The sequence below is a fragment of the Triturus cristatus genome, chromosome 6, assembly GCF_964204655.1.
Source record: "Triturus cristatus chromosome 6, aTriCri1.1, whole genome shotgun sequence".
NCBI classification, from domain to species: Eukaryota; Metazoa; Chordata; class Amphibia; order Caudata; family Salamandridae; genus Triturus; species Triturus cristatus.
In genome coordinates this window covers 1,037,041,753-1,037,060,408 of record NC_140589.1, presented here as the reverse complement: position 1 = coordinate 1,037,060,408, position 18,656 = coordinate 1,037,041,753, and the positions used below count along the sequence as shown (strand labels likewise).

Genomic DNA, 18,656 nt, shown 5'->3' with positions numbered 1-18,656 from the left:
TGCTCTCTGTACTGGCGAGACTGCTCATGACTGCGCATATCGAGCTGGCCAGTGAAAGGCATCTGCCCAACCCAACATGCACAGTTGGTTGTTTACTGCTGTTTGACTGTTCCATCAGTGACCCCACCCCGCCCCCTAAGCCTGCCGCTCATAGAATGTGAAGGAACCAACTGGCCTGCGGCTGAAACAGGTGACTGCCGCAGGTTGATTAAGATGTTAACACACACTTTGTTCACATTTAATTAGGGCCAGGGGGCAAAAATAATTTAGAAATATTCCTCCCCTCCCCTCCCCCCCCCCAATCTAGTGTTAGAAAAAAGAATAATACCTAGCATCTTGTCAACCCAGAGAAAACACTCTCATAAAACCATTCCCCCACACATCCCATTTCAAAAAAAATAAAACTAGTCATCTGCCACTCTCCTGCACCACCACCATAAAAACAAACTCCCACGATTACCTGTAATCCATCACCACTACCCTCTTCAGTTCCCCATTGACTCAGATAGTGGGATAGATAAGGATGGTATTTGCACCTCACTAACTTGGCACACACTTGGAACTCTTCTATGTTCAGAAGAGGGGCATCTTTCTAGAACTGAAGCTGAAATCACAAATTCATTAAAATTGCATTGACAGTGAAGGATATTTGCCCCACAATAATGACAGAGGATTACGTTTGAAAACCATAAAGGTTTATTAGCAAATTCATAAAGTTGCAGTCTCCATTTAAATCAATTAGATATAAATTGGAAAATAACCTGAATACAGCATACATGATTATAATACAAGCAATTCAATTAGTAACATGAATATTGCTTTTTTAAAGGCAGCATCTGCAAATAAATCAAAGTGAAGTCTTCTTTCCATAAAGGCAACTCTCTAACACTACGCTAAGGTTGTGGGCAGGTCGGGAAAGTTCAGAAACAGCAAATGTCATGAAATACAGCATCAAAAGAAGAACCAAGTGAAGGTTCCAATTAAAATGAGAAGGAATGTGCTTGCTCTTGAGAGTATCTATATGAGCAGAAAAATAAGGAGCACTGCACCTGCAAAGGTGGACTGGGGCAAGTCATCTAACTAACAAGTTTCACACAGTTAAAACATAAGTTCCATCTAAGTAATACCTTCTTCAGGTTCCCACCTGGCAAGAACCAATCAAAACCAAAGTTCTCTTCGTACTTGTTGTTGGCCTCCTTCTCATGGATAACACAACGCCAACTTCTTCCCTCATTGAGACCTTCACTGTATCTCACAACTGAGTTTTCATCTACTCATTTCCCATTCCGCGCAGGTGCTGATATCACTGTCCAAACTAATTGATTACTACTGTGCACCTTCAAACTCTAAGCTAACAAACAATAACATTTCTGAATGAGCACACAGCAACTCTGGTGCCTGAAATAGAAAAATAATTTATGGACAGCAAGAAGAAATGAAACATTTATTTAACAAAATGGAGTAAGGTACCTAGGACTACTCACGACAATGTTGAGATGCACATATGCTAACTAAAATTAATCATAATATATTATTTATTCAGTCTCCTAAGCCTAAATATAAAACAACATGAAAGAAATAATGTGTGAAATAATATGCAAAACAATGAATACTTTAGGTGTAAATTATATGAGTGTGGTTTTGTGGGTTACAGTTTGACATATCATTCAGCGCATATAAGTGATGGTGACACTGCTTCATCAACCTCAAGTTCCACCCTTTGAGGACAGGAGAGGGGAGTCGGTAACTGGTGCTTGGTGTACAGTTTCTGTGGGAAAACATTATGGAATTCTCAGTCAATGCAGGACTGGCCAGACTTGTACTCACAGAAGGTGGTGGTGTTTGAGATTCTCCTGCATCTCTTGTGTCTGAAGAGACCTAAGAGAATCAGGAAATGGTGGATGAGACAAGAGATCATCACCGTTCATTCCACAACAGTGCTTGTGACTCTCGAGCCAATTCAAAGGAGAAGAACACAGTACCTCCCTTTGTGATGTAGCAGTTGGGAAAAGCTACTTGATAATAGCAATTCTACTCTCTATACAGTAAACCAGATGAGAAGCTGGCCCAGATTTTTCACCATCACCGGCTAATAGACTATACAGAAACGCAAATTTGATCTGTATTGTTGTTATATCATGGACCACCTTGCTCCTATCAGCTGTGTTCTACTACGGTATAGATCTTTAATAGCAACCTGCACTTGTATCAGCTTCACAATATTGACTATCAATATACCAACAGAGTAAGTGAATGTGGAGTTATGAATAGTAAATCTATTCTTCTCTATGTAGTCTTCATTGATGGTATGCCAGTAGTCGGTATTGTCAAGTCTATATATATGCAGGGTGAAGTTCTTGAACTCAATATTGTGACATATAGCTCTGTTTGTTTAAAAGACAAATTACACCTTGTTCTTCATTCAGCTGATAGAAAGCTAAGTTTAGCAGTCACTCAGGGGGCAAGAGGTACACAAGGTCTGTTTCTGACTGTTCTCCTGCTAATATTGTGAAGGTTGTGGTGAATGAGATGGGTAGAGGTCAGGCTTGCCTGTCCCATACCTTTTAGGCCACAGGCAATAACCCAAATAATGCAAAATTTTCTATTTGTATCTATGTATTTGCCATGCTCTGCTAACATAAAGAATGTCCAGTAGACACTATATTTTGAAGGAATACTAGATTCTGATGCCCTGATTTATGTGTGAACAATTTAATACAGTGAAAATGCACTCTTATTGCTAAAATTGATTTTTTGGAATGTGGCAGGGCTACAAACTAAGTTAGAAAATATAGAGTTGTGCAGTTTTGTAGACAGGTTCAAAATTATATGTTTGCAAGAAACGTGGCTAAAGGAGCCTGCTCCTTTGTGTGGTTATCGCTCTTATCATATGCTTGCAGTTGGAGAAAAATATGGGAGGGCAAAGGTAGGGCTGGCTATTTATGTCTCTAATATGTTAAATATAGGGAAAATCACAGTGAAACTTGAAGATGTGAATTATCAATTAATGGAGTTATGTATGGAGAGCAAGCAAAGTACGAAGCAAAGTATAATGCTGGTAAATTTTTATAATAATGCACTGTCAGATAAAATTGTGGGAATTACCACAAATCTACTTAATGGCCTAGTAAAAATTGCAAAAGAAACAAGAAGGGACATGCTCATCATTTGGGGGGGTGATTTTAATATTGCATTATGCGCAAAAAATGGCACTGATGTCTGTGGGATTGTGAATGAAGTTGGCGAATGTGAATCTCATTTCACTCACACTCAATATGGGAATGTTTTAAATGAATTGATGCATGAGCTCAATTTAGGCTATGCGAACGAATTAAGTAACAAGTGGGTGCCATTTGAGAGTACATTTCACAGGAGAGGTTGCTCCACTCTGATAGATTACATCTTACTCTCCTCAAATCTGGCGTCAAAAGCGTATTTCCCGGCGGAAGTCAGGCTTTTGTGGACGGCATGGTCTCCTCGCGCATGCGCAGTACACACCCAGCGGCAGAAGCAGGGTAAAGACGGCAATCCTGACAGTATACCCCTCCCAAAAAGCCTCCCACCGGTCTAGGTTTGTCTGGATGTCGTCTATGAAAGAGGCGTACAAGGCGAGGGGCGTGCACATTACTGGCTGGTTCCCACGTACGTTCCTCTACTCCGTACCCCTTCCAATGTATCAGGTATTGAAGCTTACGTCTAACTCTTCGGGAGTCTAGGATCTTCTCGACCTCAAATTCAGGTTCCCCATCCAGGGATACAGGAGCAGGGGCTATGGGAAGCTGTGTACCTGGCTCTACAGGTTTCAATAGGGACACATGAAATACAGGATGTATCTTTAGAGACGAAGGGAGTTCTAATCTCATGGCTACTGGATTAATCACTTTAGCTATGGTAAAAGGGCCAATGTATTTAGGTTTAAATTTACAAGCCCCTCTGAGCTTCAGGTTTTTTGAGGATAACCACACTGTGTCCCCCTGTGTGTATGTTGGTTCTGGTGTTCTATGTGTGTCAGCTGTCTCTTTATACTTAGCCTTGGCCTGCTCTAAAGCTAAATGTGTTGTTTGGTGGACTGTTTGTAATTCCTGCACCAGTTCAATCGCCGCTGGAGTTGTACAGGAGGAGTACTCAGGACATGGTATGGTACGTGGATGATACCCAAAGTTGCAAAAGAAGGGTGTAGTGTTGATAGATACATGATGACTGTTATTATAGGATAGTTCAGCTATCCACACTAGCAAATCCCAATCCATAGGATTTTGCAACAGTTGGCATCGAATGTATTGTTCAAAACACTGGTTTACCCTCTCAGTTTGTCCGTCCGTCTGCAGATGGTGGCTGGACGATAATCGGGCATTAATTTGTAACAGTCTACACACCCCTTTCCAAAACTTAGATATAAATTGAGCGCCCCTGTCTGAAATAAGGACTGACGGAAGGCCATGTAAGCGCACAATTTGCTGAAGAAAAACTGTCGCTAGTTTCTTAGCTGTGGGAAGCCCCTTTAAGGGAATGAAATGGGCCATCTTCGTGAATAAATCCACTACCACTAGTAGGGTGTTGTGTCCTTGAGCGGTGTGTGGGAGCTCTACGATAAAGTCAAGTGACACAGTATTCCAGGGATGCTTAGGCGTAGGGATGGGTTGTAACAAACCCACGGGCTTTTGATGCGAAGGTTTACTCTGAGCACAAATGTAACAGTGTTGCAGGAAACGCTTCGTGTCCCCTCCCATAGTTGGCCACCAGAAGTGTCTACGTAGGTACTCTAAGGTCTTCTTGTAGCCAGGATGTCCTGCTATAGGATGTGAATGACACCATTCTAAAGCTTGTGTTTGTAGTTCTTCAGTGGGGAGGACCAACCCTCCTTCTATGTAGAGAAAACCCGAATCCGCCCGAGGGGTATGTGTGCCCTTTATTAGATTCAGGTCAGTTTGACTTGTTCTTGTTTCACCTTGGCTAAGAACTCTTCCTCAGAATATAACCCTCCTATAACTCTGTCCTTGGCAATAATAAGGGGAGGTTCAATCCTGGTTTCTTCGATATCAAAGCTGAGCCGAGACATAGCATCTGCTTTTCCGTTCTTCCGCCCTGCTTGGAAGCGAATCACATAATCGTAGTCGCTGAAAAACTGAGCCCACCGTAACTGTCTCATCGAAAGGGCCCGTGCGGATTTTAGGAATTGCAGGTTTCGGTGATCAGTCAGTACTGTGACTGTGTGATTAGCTCCCAATAAATACTGTCTCCATGCTTCAAACACTTTCTTGATGGCTAACAATTCCTTATTCCCTATGGAGTAGTTAGTCTCGGCAGGGGTTAGTTTCCTTGAAAAATAAGCGACCGGATGTAGGTGTCCGGTGCTAGGGTCTTTCTGGGACAGGATCCCTCCCACTGCCACCTGGGAGGCATCAGCCTCAACTATATACTCCTGAGCAGGATTCGGATGGCGCAGAACAGGAGCCTGAGTGAACGCCATCTTTAACTTCTGAAAGGCCTCCTCTGCTTCAGGCGTCCAGGTGAATTTCTTGCCTTTCCTTAGTAAGGTGGTGATGGGATCTACCAATCCCGAGAAATTGCATATGAATTGCCAGTAGAAATTGGCGAAGCCAATGAAGCTCTGTGTTTCCTTGACTGATCGGGGGGCCTGCCATCTGTTAATTGCTTCCACCTTTTGCGGATCCATGCTAAGGCCTTGAGGAGAGACTATGAACCCCCAAAAGGCTACTTGGTGTACATGAAAGAGGCACTTCTCAAGTTTACAAATTAGCTTTGTCTCTTTCAATCTCTCTAAGACCTGTCTTACGTGCCTTTGATGTTCTTGTACGGAGGAGGAGAATATCAACAAATCATCGATATATGCGATGACGTAATCGTCAATCATCTCCTTCAGGGTTTCGTTTATAAAAAACTGGAATGCAGAGGGGGCATTGCAAAGCCCAAAAGGCATAACCAAATACTCGTATAGCCCGTACTTGGTGCAAAAGGCGGTCTTCCATTCATCTCCCTCCTTGACCCGCACTAAGTGGTATGCTCCCCGCAAATCCAACTTAGTGAAAATTTTGACATTCCTAATGCGGTCAAGGAGAGAGGAAATTAGGGGTAGCGGGTATTTGTTTTTTATGGTCACGGTATTCAACGCCCTGTAGTCTATACAACATCTCAGACCCCCTTCCCTCTTAGGAATGAAAAATAGAGAGGAAGACGCTGGGGAGCGGGATGGACGTATGAACCCTATCTTGAGCATTTTGTCCAGGTATTCTCTCAGATATAGGGTCTCCTTTTCAGTCAATGAATAAACCCTGCTACAAGGTATTTTCGCCCCCACTTATAGGTCAATGCGGCAATCGTACTCCCTATGAGGCGGGAGAGAGGTGGCTTCTGTTTCATTGAAAATAGAGCGAAGATCTCGATACTGCAACGGTAATATACCTTCTTCCGTAGCAGTAGCGACCCTTCCAATGGATGCCTGGGTCATTGGGGTTGGAACATGAGTAGTGCATACTTCAGGACGGAAATCCAAGGTCATGTGTTTCCAATCCAGTATGGGGTTGTGTAGGCGTAACCAGGGTATTCCTAGGATCACTGGAAACTGAGGTGTACAGATTAAATCAAACTTTAACTTTTCTTGATGACCAGGAGGTATGTCTAGAACCAAAGGAATGGTGTGATGGGTTATGGGGCCTGACTTCAACACACTTCCATATATAGTAGTAACCTCTTCTGGTGTTTCTTTTTCCACCCTAGGGATGAGTTTATCCTTTGCCCATAAACTGTCCATAAAATTACCAGAGGCCCCATTATGTGAACCTTCTGTACGTTATCTTTCCATGAGAGCAAGGCCTTCAAATAGAAATGGCGATTACCACCCTCAGGAATATCCAAAGAGGAGACAACTAACCCTGAATTACCCGAGGACCCTGTCTCTCTAGACCTCGGGTTCGTTAGTTTTCCGACATCTTAACTTGTTTAGGCTTCACGGGACATTCTCGAACAAAGTGGCCTTGTTTGCCACAATACAGGCACAACTTATTGTCTCTTCTTCTCTGCCTTTCTTCTGCACTTAGGGGTCCTCTCAACGTACCAATTTGCATGGGTTCCGGGTCATCGCTACTCTTCCCCGGATCACTCTTTCGTTCTTTGTACACAATCAGCTTAGTGTCACCCTTACCCCTTTCTCTTCGCCTTTCACTAATTCGGTGATCTAATTTAACAACCAGATCTATTAGAGCAGGGCAAGAATCTGGTGGATCTACCACCTGAGATAAAGCATCTTTCAAGTGATCCCTGAGGCCTTGATAAAACAAAGCGCTTCTTTTCTCTTCTGGCCACCCTGCTTCTGCAATCAATCTATGAAACGTGGTGATATACGCCGTTAGGTCCTTTGTTCCTTGTTTTAAGGTCAAGAGTTCAGTGTCTGCCAAATGCGTGAAAGTATGCCTATCAAATAACTTTTTCAGTTCTCTACGAAATGCGCTGTAATCGTGTAGGAGGGGGTCGTTACGTTCAATAAGAGGAATGGTCCAATTGGCTGCCGAACCCCCCAAATAAGAGATAACAAAAGCCACCTTGGCTTGTTCTGTAGGGAAACAGGCTGCTTTACACATAAAATGTAGTTGACATTGGCTAATGAATGCTGCGAATTTCGCAGAATCCGCTAAGAACCTTTCAGGAGGGGCTAAGGGAACTGTTTGGGGTGTAGATACGTGAATTACGGGCGAAGCCATACTCGGACCCGCTCTACTAGCATCCACCTCCACCCGTCTCTCCCTCTGTAATGCATCTACTCGAGACGCTAAAGATTGGGTTTCTACCTGTAAGTTTCCAATCATGTTAGCCACATCGGCTAAAGTTACTTGACTCAGTTCCATGACGCTCGGGCAGAATATGTCTCTATTTCTTTGGGCTTTGCGTTCTGTCAGGACAGGACAGGTGGATTTCTGCGGAAGCGCCCGGGAACTGATGAGTAAATCCACAACTTCTCCAACCCCGTATCGCACCTATCAAACTCTAGGCAGCGACAGGAGGTCTGGGGAAGAAGGGAAACAAAACAAGGAAAGTGGGGATCTCTCAGCGTATGGCACCAACCAGGAGTCCTCGCAGAAACGGAACTGAAAAGGAATAACAAACAGTGTATCTCTAACTCTATGAAAAGAATCTTACTCTAGAAAAAGTACTGCTAGATTGATACCTAAAAGCCACCCTTCTTCCTCTTAGACGGGACGGGCTCCCTCTTACTAGGTGTCTGCACTATGAAGGAATGAAAGAACAGGTCAGTATACAGGGGAACAGTTACAAAACGGACACTGAGACTACTTAATTATAGAGCTTACTGGGCTAAGTGTGTGGAGCCTAAATGCAGTGAGATCCGGATATAAATAAGAACCAGCGTCAGACTGCTCTTCCTTCAGAGGAATCTGTCTTGGCTTACTTCTTTAACACAAATGAATACTGAAGTCCCCAAATCACAATTGAAAAGGAAAATTAAAGCAGCGAATACTCGCTGTTACCGTATCCCCTCTGGCAGTTGTCGTGTCCTCACGATTGTCCAAATGAGGGAAATGCGGAGTGTTGAGCATAGGAAACAAGTCTATTCTCTCTGGGAAGTCTCCTCCGCCTTATGGGGAATAAAGGCCAGTTCTCGGAGCTATGGGGGCGGGCTGTCACTTCGGCCCGTAGTCTCTCTCCAGGATAATGAGCAGCCCCAGTACAGACGCAAGTGCCATCCAGGAATCCGACCGGTCGAGGAACTCCGCTTCACCCGACTAGAGAGACTCCCAATGTACTCTGCCTATTGTGGAAGTGCCCCTCACCCCGGGCTTCGACCAACGGACCTACCTGAAAACCCTCGTAGGCCAGGGAACGGATTGCTCAGGAAGCAGCGGCTCTGACTCTCGGCACCGCTGCGGGCACTTGAAACTCAGGACGGAAGGTTCCAAATCGGGTCCGGAATATTCAAAGCAGGAACACGGAAGGCATCAGAGGACTCTGTGGTATCCGGGAACGGAAATGACGCAAAGCGTATTTTCCGGTGGAAGTCAGGCTTTTGTGGACGGCCTGGTCTCCTCGCGCATGCACAGTACACGCCCAGCGGCAGAAGCAGGGTAAAGACGGCAATCCTGACAACCACTTCCCTTTGAGCCTATCGCTGAACCTGCTGACCAGCAAAGATAATCAAGTTTCTAAGAATATTTACCCCCCTGAACAATTGGAAATGAATAAGAGAAATGGATACTCTTTAAAATGGCAGCTGGTAGATCCGGTAGAAACAACTCACAAAGTAGTGGCGAAAACCAAATTATCAATAGAAGCACTATTAAAGGAAAATGCAACGAATTAGATAGTCATGGTATCCTTTCAAGAGGTTACCAGAGGTATAAACGAGGTGCTATGGAGAACCAGTAGTAGCAATGGGAAGAAAGATAAAGGATGTTTTGACTCAAAGTGCACTAAAGCATATTCCATATTGAAAAGAGAGACCCATAAAATCCCCAGGGACCCAATCAAATTGAGGGAGGCAAGGAAGGATTATACGAATGTAATAAAACAACGTAAAAGGGAAATTAAGGAGGGCCACTGGCAAACCTTACAGGAAGCGGCCAAGTCTAAGGATGGGGCGGCTTTCTGGAAAGCAGTTCGGGCACCATTCCTGGAGCCAGATGATACTCCAAAAATAGAAATAGCCATAACGGAAGATCAATGGGTAGAGCATTTTGCCAAAATGTTTAGCAATCATGATTCTGGAAATCTAATAGATTTTACAGCTAAAGAAGACTTCAAGTCCATCCCTCTACAGCAAGCACAAATAAATAATCTTCAAATTACATTAGAAGAGGTTAATATGGCAATATTAGCAAGTAAGGGGGGCAAGGCACCAGGGCCCGACGGGATTCCTCTTGATTTGTACAGGGCAAACGTAGATTTATCGGGACCTATACTGACACAAGTATTAAGGGTCAGCGGCCCGCCAAAATATATTGAGACCTGGACCGAATCAATTTTGGTCCCAATATTTCAAAAGGGTAATAGACACGACCCGGCTTGTTATCACCCAATATCTTTATTACATTCTTCTGCGAAAATTGTCGGGCGCGTCATACTGGCTAGACTACAGGAGTGGGGGGAGGAAAAACAGATTTTGTCAGACCTGCAATACGGTTTCCGTAAAGGTTTGGGAACCGTCGAACAGAGTCTTAATCTGAGCATTTTAATCGGGAAGTATGTTCATTTAAAAAAAGGAAAGCTATATTTAGCCTTCGTAGATCTAACCGCAGCCTTTGATTGTGTGGTACACAAGAGGCTGTGGGGGATCCTTGAAGGCATAGGGGTAGATCGCAACATCATAGACTTTCTGCAAGATACATACCAGAATGCCAAGGCAAGAGTACGCTATGGTAATGATGGAGCGTGTACAAGATACTTTCCAATAAAGAAGGGGGTCAGGCAAGGTTGTGTCCTGGCCCCCTATCTTTTTAATCTTTACACAAATGGACTAGAAAAAGCTCTGCTCCAATCAGGACAAGACTTCCCAGTAATTAATTGCTGCCCCATTCCATCCTTAATGTATGTGGATGACGCAGTTTTAATGTGTCAAACTCAGGTAGGATTGCAAAGATTATTAGATAGCTATGTGTACGTTATGTCTGAGTTGGGATTAAGGGTTAACACATCAAAAACCTTTATTATGAGATGCGGTAGAGGGAGCAAAAAGTGTAGAGACACTTTTATAGATAATCACAAAATTAATTTTGTTGATACTTTTAGCTACCTAGGTATTTTATTTGATCATAATTCAGCATGGGTTCGAGCGGTTCAAACGAGAAGACTTGTTTTTATCAAGACAACTGCTGCTTTAAATAACTTCTCAAAGAAATTAGGTACAAGGCCCCCGCAAATGTTGTTACAAATTTATAGAGCGAAATGTATATCCACAGCTACGTACGTCTCTGGATTATGGGGGCACTTTAATGTCCAACCACTCCAGTTAATTGAAAAACAAATTTTTGAGATATATATTGGCACTCCCCAGAAGTACATCATCGTATGTTTGCCATGCAGAACTGGGTGTCCCATTCTTAACAGACATAATTAGGACAGAGCCAGTGATGCTGTGGTGCAGGCTGTGGGCAAACGAGGAAACCCATGCAAATCAAGATGTTTTTAAGGATGTTATGGGAATGACCGATGTAATTAATTTGACATGGTTAAAATATGTTCGTGATTTTCTAAATGATCTAGGTCATCCCAAATTTTATAATGACCCGAGTACTATGAGAGTGATACCTAGGAAGGAGCTGAAAAGAAAATGTATGGCACTTTTAGAATCACATCGGCTATCGAAAGAACTTGCTAAGCCTACGGTGGCACATCACCAATTGACAATGACTACATATAGTATGCAACCTTACCTTATCCTTGTTCCCAGCCAATATGAAAGACTACTGCTAGCCAGATTTAGATTAGATATTTTTCATCACATGATAGGCTTTCCAAAAGCGAAGGAATGGACGCAAGTGATGCAATTATGCCCCTGTGATGATACCTGAATACAGTCTACAATTCATACTGTATTTTTTTGCAGATTTTATATTTTGATTAGGAAAAAATGGTTGATACCAATTTTAAAGAAACTAGATTTTAAAAAATGTCGACCAGCATTCTTAGTATTACAATTTTTAAACAATGAATTTGTTATTTGGTGCTTGGCAAATTTTCTGAAAAACGTGGTAAAATGTAGGAAATCTATTACATTATGATTGAGGAAGATTCCCTAAAAATAGCAATTCTCCTTACCATGTAAATGTGATACTTTTTATCTGTATAAATTGTGTATATTTATATTTATTATGTGTTTCTATGACGCTTTTATGATTCTTGTTTATAGTAATCGAATAAAGTTTTCAATCAATCAATCACTCTTAGTGTGCTTCCCCTTTTTGGAGAGAGGTGTCTTTGGGGAAATCCTCAGGGACATATTGACTGCATGCCACCTCATTTTAAAACAGCATGAACGCAAATGTTTTCACTCATTTACATGGAGCTACATCCTCATGCAAATGAGAGAATGCCTCTTTAGAACTTTGATGACTCTGTATGTGCATCAGTGTGATCTGTATTACAGAAGAGTCTGTGCAAGCATCTGCTTGTTAGATATGGTAGGAATGTCTGATAAAATACTTGAGTTAGGTTAGGTATGTGTGGTAGTCGGGGTTCCTAACGGGCAGTGGACCAAGCTAAAGAAACTCTCTGAGTTCAACAGGTGCAGGTATCGGACTTTTTTTTATTCTTCCTATGCCAGTTATTGGAGATAGGCGTAATGCAACGAAACTAAATAGCCTCAGTACAACAAACAGTTTCCTTCACTGTCTCTGGGTTCTTCCTTGCGGGTTCGGGTCTGTGATGTCCAGGGGGGGTCTTGCTTCTTGGTGCTCGGCAGGTGAGAGTAGGGAGGAAAAACAACAAAAGGAACCAGGTTTTAGTCAGGGATACTTATGCAGGTATATGTTTGTGCTACCACCACCTTCGACGTGTGTGTGAGGGTAGGGAAGTGAGGGAGTTAGGTCTGGTCTCACACGGGTTCTAGTGCCTGCCCACTCCCCTTAATACCTCCACCGACCCCACCCGAAAGGTCCCCTAAGATTCACTCGCCTTGAGCCACGGCCCGTTACACGGACCGCGGCGCTGGGACCCGGGGCGTCTTCTCCTCTCCTCTGCCCACCGGGTTTGTTCGCAGTATATACCCCTCTCCTGGGTTCGTCGTCTCTCGTCTCGCCTTCCGCCTCCGGTGCTTCTTCCCGTCGTCGCTTGCCTTTGTCCTTGTTCTCTCCGTCGTCCTCGCGCCTTCTCTCCCTCTTCTCTCCGGTCTCGTTCTCCTCTCTTCTTCTCTCCCCTCGCGTCTGTCTCCGTGCGTTTTCTTCCGTTTCTGGCCCCGCCCCCAAGGCCGAGTCGGAGACTAGACCGCGTCCTGCTTCCGGAGCGGCATTCAGCGGCTCCGACCTGCCCCACTTCCGGTCCGCTCCGTCCTCTTCCTCACAGTATGGTAGGCAGATTGTCTAGAATAGGTTAGGTGTGGCAGGTAGGTATGAAAGGACGGTGGACTTGTTACACATCAGCTACCTGTTCCATCACTCATTGACTTTATGCTTGTCTTTGACCCTGTGGAGCGCTCAGCGTCTTTTTGGCTAGGTTTGCACTATAGAAATACCATACACATAGGTACATTTAGGTGGTTAGATAAAATAATTTACATGGTTAGATAAAGTAGTTTAAAGAAGTCAAATAGTTTGAGTATGTAGGAGTGGTAAGTATGTTAGGTGGCTATGGTAGTATGGTAAATAGGTTGGGACAATTTGTAGTGTGGTAAGCATGATAGGTTAGGTATATATGGTAGGTATGGCAAGATGGGAAGTTAGGTATGTTTGGTTAGATTGTTTGATAGATTAAGTAGAGTAAGTAGGTATAGAAGGTATGGGTAGGTTAAGTATGGTTGGTAGTTAAATATGATACGTTAGATAAGTATTATAAGTATGGTAAATTTAGTGGTATGGTATGACATAACATTTTCATTTGATAATCTTTTGTTTGCACTATACTTGATGCTTACAAACCACAGAAGTGTTATTTAAAAACACAAATATTTTCTCCTTTATTTTTCCAAAGAGACAACATTTTACTGCATCTTGGAAAAAGGGGTAATTTGTGTGCACTTTTTTGTAATTTGTGAACAAAGTAAACCAAACCTGCATCCCAAATGAGTGCTTACTAGTGATTAATGGCTTACCCCCTGCCCTTAGTTTTTGATAAGCTTAGGCACTCAATAAGCAAGCACTAAAGTCATAAATCAGCAAGTAAAATGATGTGCCAGCAAAGTACAATAAATCCATCATAGAATACACACAACGAATCACTTTCAACCTAAGGTCGTATTGCATTTTAACAAAAGCACTGCTTGATGTAAGTATCCTCATATGCCATGCATGACAGACAGCCCATCCAAACAACCGTGAAAAACACACGAAAGCCAATGGCTGAAGATGTCAGGCCCGAAGCCCACTCTTTCTATTTTTCTTTATATTTCTTGCTGATGTTTTGATGACAACAGATATCACAACAGACAGATGAAGCTCTCTGTGGCAAGACCTAGAATGGTGGGTGTGGAACAGACTACTGGTCTTAAAACAAGCATCATCACTCTGAATGGCTGTGTGTGTACATGTCACCAAAAGGAGAGGAGAAACAGCAGCTATGCCACCGCTGCCCCTTGTAGAAACACCCCATATAAATAGACTTTCTCTAACTTAAGAGTTTTCTTGCTCATTTCAGTGCAAATGGTTCTGCATAGTGATTGGTCCTTGCAAAATTCACGTGATCAGAATTGTCCCTGCAGCCTCATGGCACTTAGATAAATAACCGGGGAGTAACATCATTGGTGCTCCCAGAAAGAAATTCTTGAAGTGATTCTAGTCTCAGTCCCCCACCTCATTTAGGGTCCTGGTAACTGTTTCTCTTTTGTGGATCTATTGCTGGATCAACCATTGTGAAACTGTTGTGGCAGACCAGACGTCAGAGTCCCGACTTGGTGCTCATATAAAAAGGCTGTTTCTGAGGGAAAAGATCCAGAAGTATCCCCAGACACTGTCAGGAAACTCTCAGTGATTGGGGAAAATTAGATTTTATTTACTATTTACCTAGATTTCTAGAGCACAGACAGATAAGCCTAAAGATACACTGTGCTATGAAGAGGACATTGCCTGACAACAACCACTAAGACACTGACCCAAAAAACGAATTAATGATGAAAAAATAAAGTTTTAGCAACTTCTTAATTTACAGAAGGCTTGTTCACTATCAATAAGAATTGGTAACAATTTTCACATGGCCATTGCCACTTCTCAGATTGATCTATCTGCCAAATGTGTCTGCTTAATCTTGGACACCTATGCCAAAAGCTAATTCTGTGAGACATTTATCACCTGGTAAGCAGTTTAGTCAATGGAGTGTGCCTATGTGAGCGTGAGGTGTTCTGCACATTCCCTATTGACTTGAAAATAGATTCATTCATTGACTGTCATCCATTGCATTGACTTAAAGGTAGGCATAATTTGACCCAGCTTTGTAAGGTGCAGTAACATTCTGATTCATCATTCTCTATTAGCTGTAGCCTTTGCTTGGATTTATTTCAAACCTCCCGGTAGAAAGGGTTACAATAATCAATTCTTGGTGAAATAAAGTCTTTCACGAAGGCTATCTCATGTGCGAAGCTGAAATAGTGCAAGAACGTTTATGCACTCGTAGATAGTCGAAACGTGCACTTGTGTCTCCGCCAATCTAGACACGAAGAGTATGTGGATTAAATAATGAATCAATTTTTACAGTTGGGTGTTTCACACAATTTGTAGATAGAAGGAATGTCCCCTATAGAATAAGGTCAGAGCCCTCATTGCCAAGGTGTATGAATGTCAGGCTGCATACATGTCCTTTCTCCACTCAAATAAAGGTTGGCCATCCAGACATTAATTGGAATAAGTCAGCATTGGAAGATGCCACAAATACTATTTAGTTGCTTGGACAGATTAAAGAATATTTGAGTGTTGTGAGTGTACAAAATTAGATGAGCTAAACTATTCAATCGGCTGTTCCAATGAAAGTACATACACATTGAATAATAATGGAGAAAAGATTGAGACTTGCAGTACACCACATGGCTGGTGCTGACCCGAGGATAAGTTGTGTGAGATTGCTTCCACTTGGGTTCTTATGGTTAAGGAATCTCTGAGCCAACTCAAAGCAAAGATCTGGACCCCAGGCCATTCAGTTCTGTTATTAAAATCTTGTGATCTGTGGTGTCAAGACCCTCCAACACATCTGACAGGATGAGGGCCTCTGCTTGACCCCATCCACCTTGCATCTTATTTCATCCCAGTTGCCATTTTGACTTATCTGAAGATGAGCCTTCTCCTTGAAGTATGCCTTAGAAAATACCAAAGGCAGTTTCACGACCCTGGCATGGCACATCTGCCCCACAGCTTTTTTCACAAGACTGGCTCCTATCATTGACGGAGATGCTGCTTCAGTGAAAAAGTGTCTGCTAAAATTGTGAATATATTTCAATTATGCGTGCCAGCCACAGATAATGTAGTGGAAGCCCTAAATTGCAGGAACCTTCACAACTTCAAGGAATATTCTAGATGTTCAAAAGGACAATCTTCATGTACCACAATTTAATGCATTCAATAGATCAAATCACATAAAAAGTTAGATTTGAGATGGTTTACGTTCATAAATCTGAATTTTCCAGGTGGTACATTCATTTTCTCTTCCTTTAAAAAGTAATCAAATATTAATAAGTGTTGGAATTCAGATTTAGGAGTCAGCTCACCTGTAAATGAAGCTACTAAAATGTTTGTTGAACTGTGATTCGATTTCAAACAGATTCAGTTCCCCCAAGGACCAGCAGTAACATTGGAGAAATTTGGCCTCCTAGGTCCCTCCAAAGTCAGCCCATGTGTTGTCACTTGAAGATCTTTTGTTTTTTAGACCGTGGTCTTAAAGCCCACCCATTACTTTTCATTGGATAGCTTCGTTGTCACTCTTATTTCCTTGCAACTTATTGGCAAGATTCTGTATGATTCCTTCCTGTTCTAGTGTTTGTGCCTCCGCTGAGCATGGGTGCATTAATTGTGTCCTTCCACTGCCCGCTTTATTGGGTGCTACCTTTTTTGTATTTAAGCACTCTATCAGGAGTTCATCTTTTTCACCTGTCTCCCCCTTCCATGTGCCTATCTTGTCTGTGTTGGCTTGCCCACACCACCATGGCATCTTTTATCACACTGAAATTACTTTTCTTTTGCAGATAAATATAATTAGTGAACACATGCGTTCAGATACATGGTCTAAAAATGCTGGCGCTCATGGCGGAACTGGTGGGAGCGACAGCCAGCTTGCTGCTAGATGGTGTTAATTCCTTTTATGCAGGGCTTTCTGGTAACTCCTTTCGCAGGCTCCAATAGTGCAGAATGCGTCACTATGTTTTGTCATCAGTTGAAAAAAGAGGTCATATTACCATGTTAACCCTATTTCTGTCATAACTTTCACTTTTGAAGTAGGTCAAGATTAGGATTATTTGTTTCTCACTTTTACATACCTTCCTGACGTAGTGTCCACCTACCAGCGCGCCATGGATCCGGAAAGTGTTTATAAACGTTTTTTAAGCTTCACTCTTTCAAACTTGCTTCAAAAGGGAAAGTGACATGCTGTAGGATGTGCTTTTGATGTCATTAAGACTGGTCTGCAGGGAAGCCAAGGTCCCTTCATGCTTCAGACGTACTCATAGCTTACCTCCTCTGAGGCGACATTTTAGATCTCCTTCATTAGTAGCGCCCAGGAGTGGGCAAGTGTGCTGCTGACATGATGAAGCAAAGACCTCACTCCTCTGCCTCTCCCGAACACCCCTTCTTCACATACATCCCACATCCCCCTTCAACTCATCGGGATCCACTGCTCTGCACGCTTATGAAGTAGAAGTACACAGTGAAGGGCTGATGTCGGAGTTGCTGGGTTTTTCTCATGCAGCTTCTCTAGGGCCTTTGATATTCCCAGCTATCCCTCTGCAAAGCGAAGAGGCTTATAAATCTGACAAACTGATTAGAGATGCTCCCTATCCAAATATAACATTTGTTCTGGATACCATCTTTCCACGTGCTCCTTAAGACTGATACCCCCCCACAGTCGCCTGTCACATGCTGTGTAACGGCACTGCAATTCTATGTAATGATTAATTAATATTCAGTTCTTCTGGAGATGGAAGTTTGATTTGTTGACCATGATGTGGAAGTTGTTTTTCTTATGTAGACCTGCCACTTGCATTCCTTCTACTGTCTACGTGTGATCCTCTGACAGGCAGTGGAGCAGAGCATATCATCTTTTGAGTGATGCCTTATCCAGACGGGTTTACAGCTGGGATGCATAATGTGCTATCTTTTAGCAAGTGAGGTTTTGAGTACTCCCCCAGTCTGTGCAATCCACACTCTTGCAACAGGCAAATCATTTAATCTCCTGTGCCTAAACAATAAATAAAAAATAAAATGTATTTGACCTTGTGTAACATGATCTAGTGCTCATGTAAAGCGCTTCAATGCCATCTGGCTATGTTCCCTCCATATAAAACTGCAAAAATATGTGACGAGTAATCATTCTGTTGCTGTAGCTGGTTGTGATCACTGGCAGATGTCTGGTGCACCCAGTGCCCCCTCAAAGAAATTGATTACCTGCGGCATGAGTCTTGAAATAAGATGGACGTTCATAGCAGTGTTGCAAGCTCAACTGGAGGCCAACCCCTTGTTGCTGCTTCCCCCACCCACCTTCCTTCCATTGATGTCCGTGTTGTTGCTTGGCCCCAGAATCTATCCCTCACCCAACCTTTTCTATGCGTTTTCTCCCAGCACCTTCTTCTCACCCTCCGTTGTCTGTGTGCCCCACAGCCCCTCCCTACCGCCCTCTTATGTGCATGTTGTCCTTAACTCACCCTCCCTCCTTGTTGACTGACAACTAGCCCTTTCTCCGTAATAGACAAAAAAAAGCCCTGTGATGTGAGCAGTGCTGGCCCCCTCATATCACTTTTTTTCGCCACCCCATCCGTTGTCAGTGTTGCCCGACATGCCTTCCCT

General features: G+C 43.0%; 1 protein-coding gene across 6 annotated transcripts in view; it reads left to right on the top strand.

Annotated features, from left to right (window-relative positions):
- The window catches only part of LAMA2 (laminin subunit alpha 2), a 3,129,796-nt gene that overhangs the window by 2,527,332 nt on the left and 583,808 nt on the right, over positions 1–18,656 (top strand). The gene's annotated exons all lie outside the window — the stretch shown is intronic.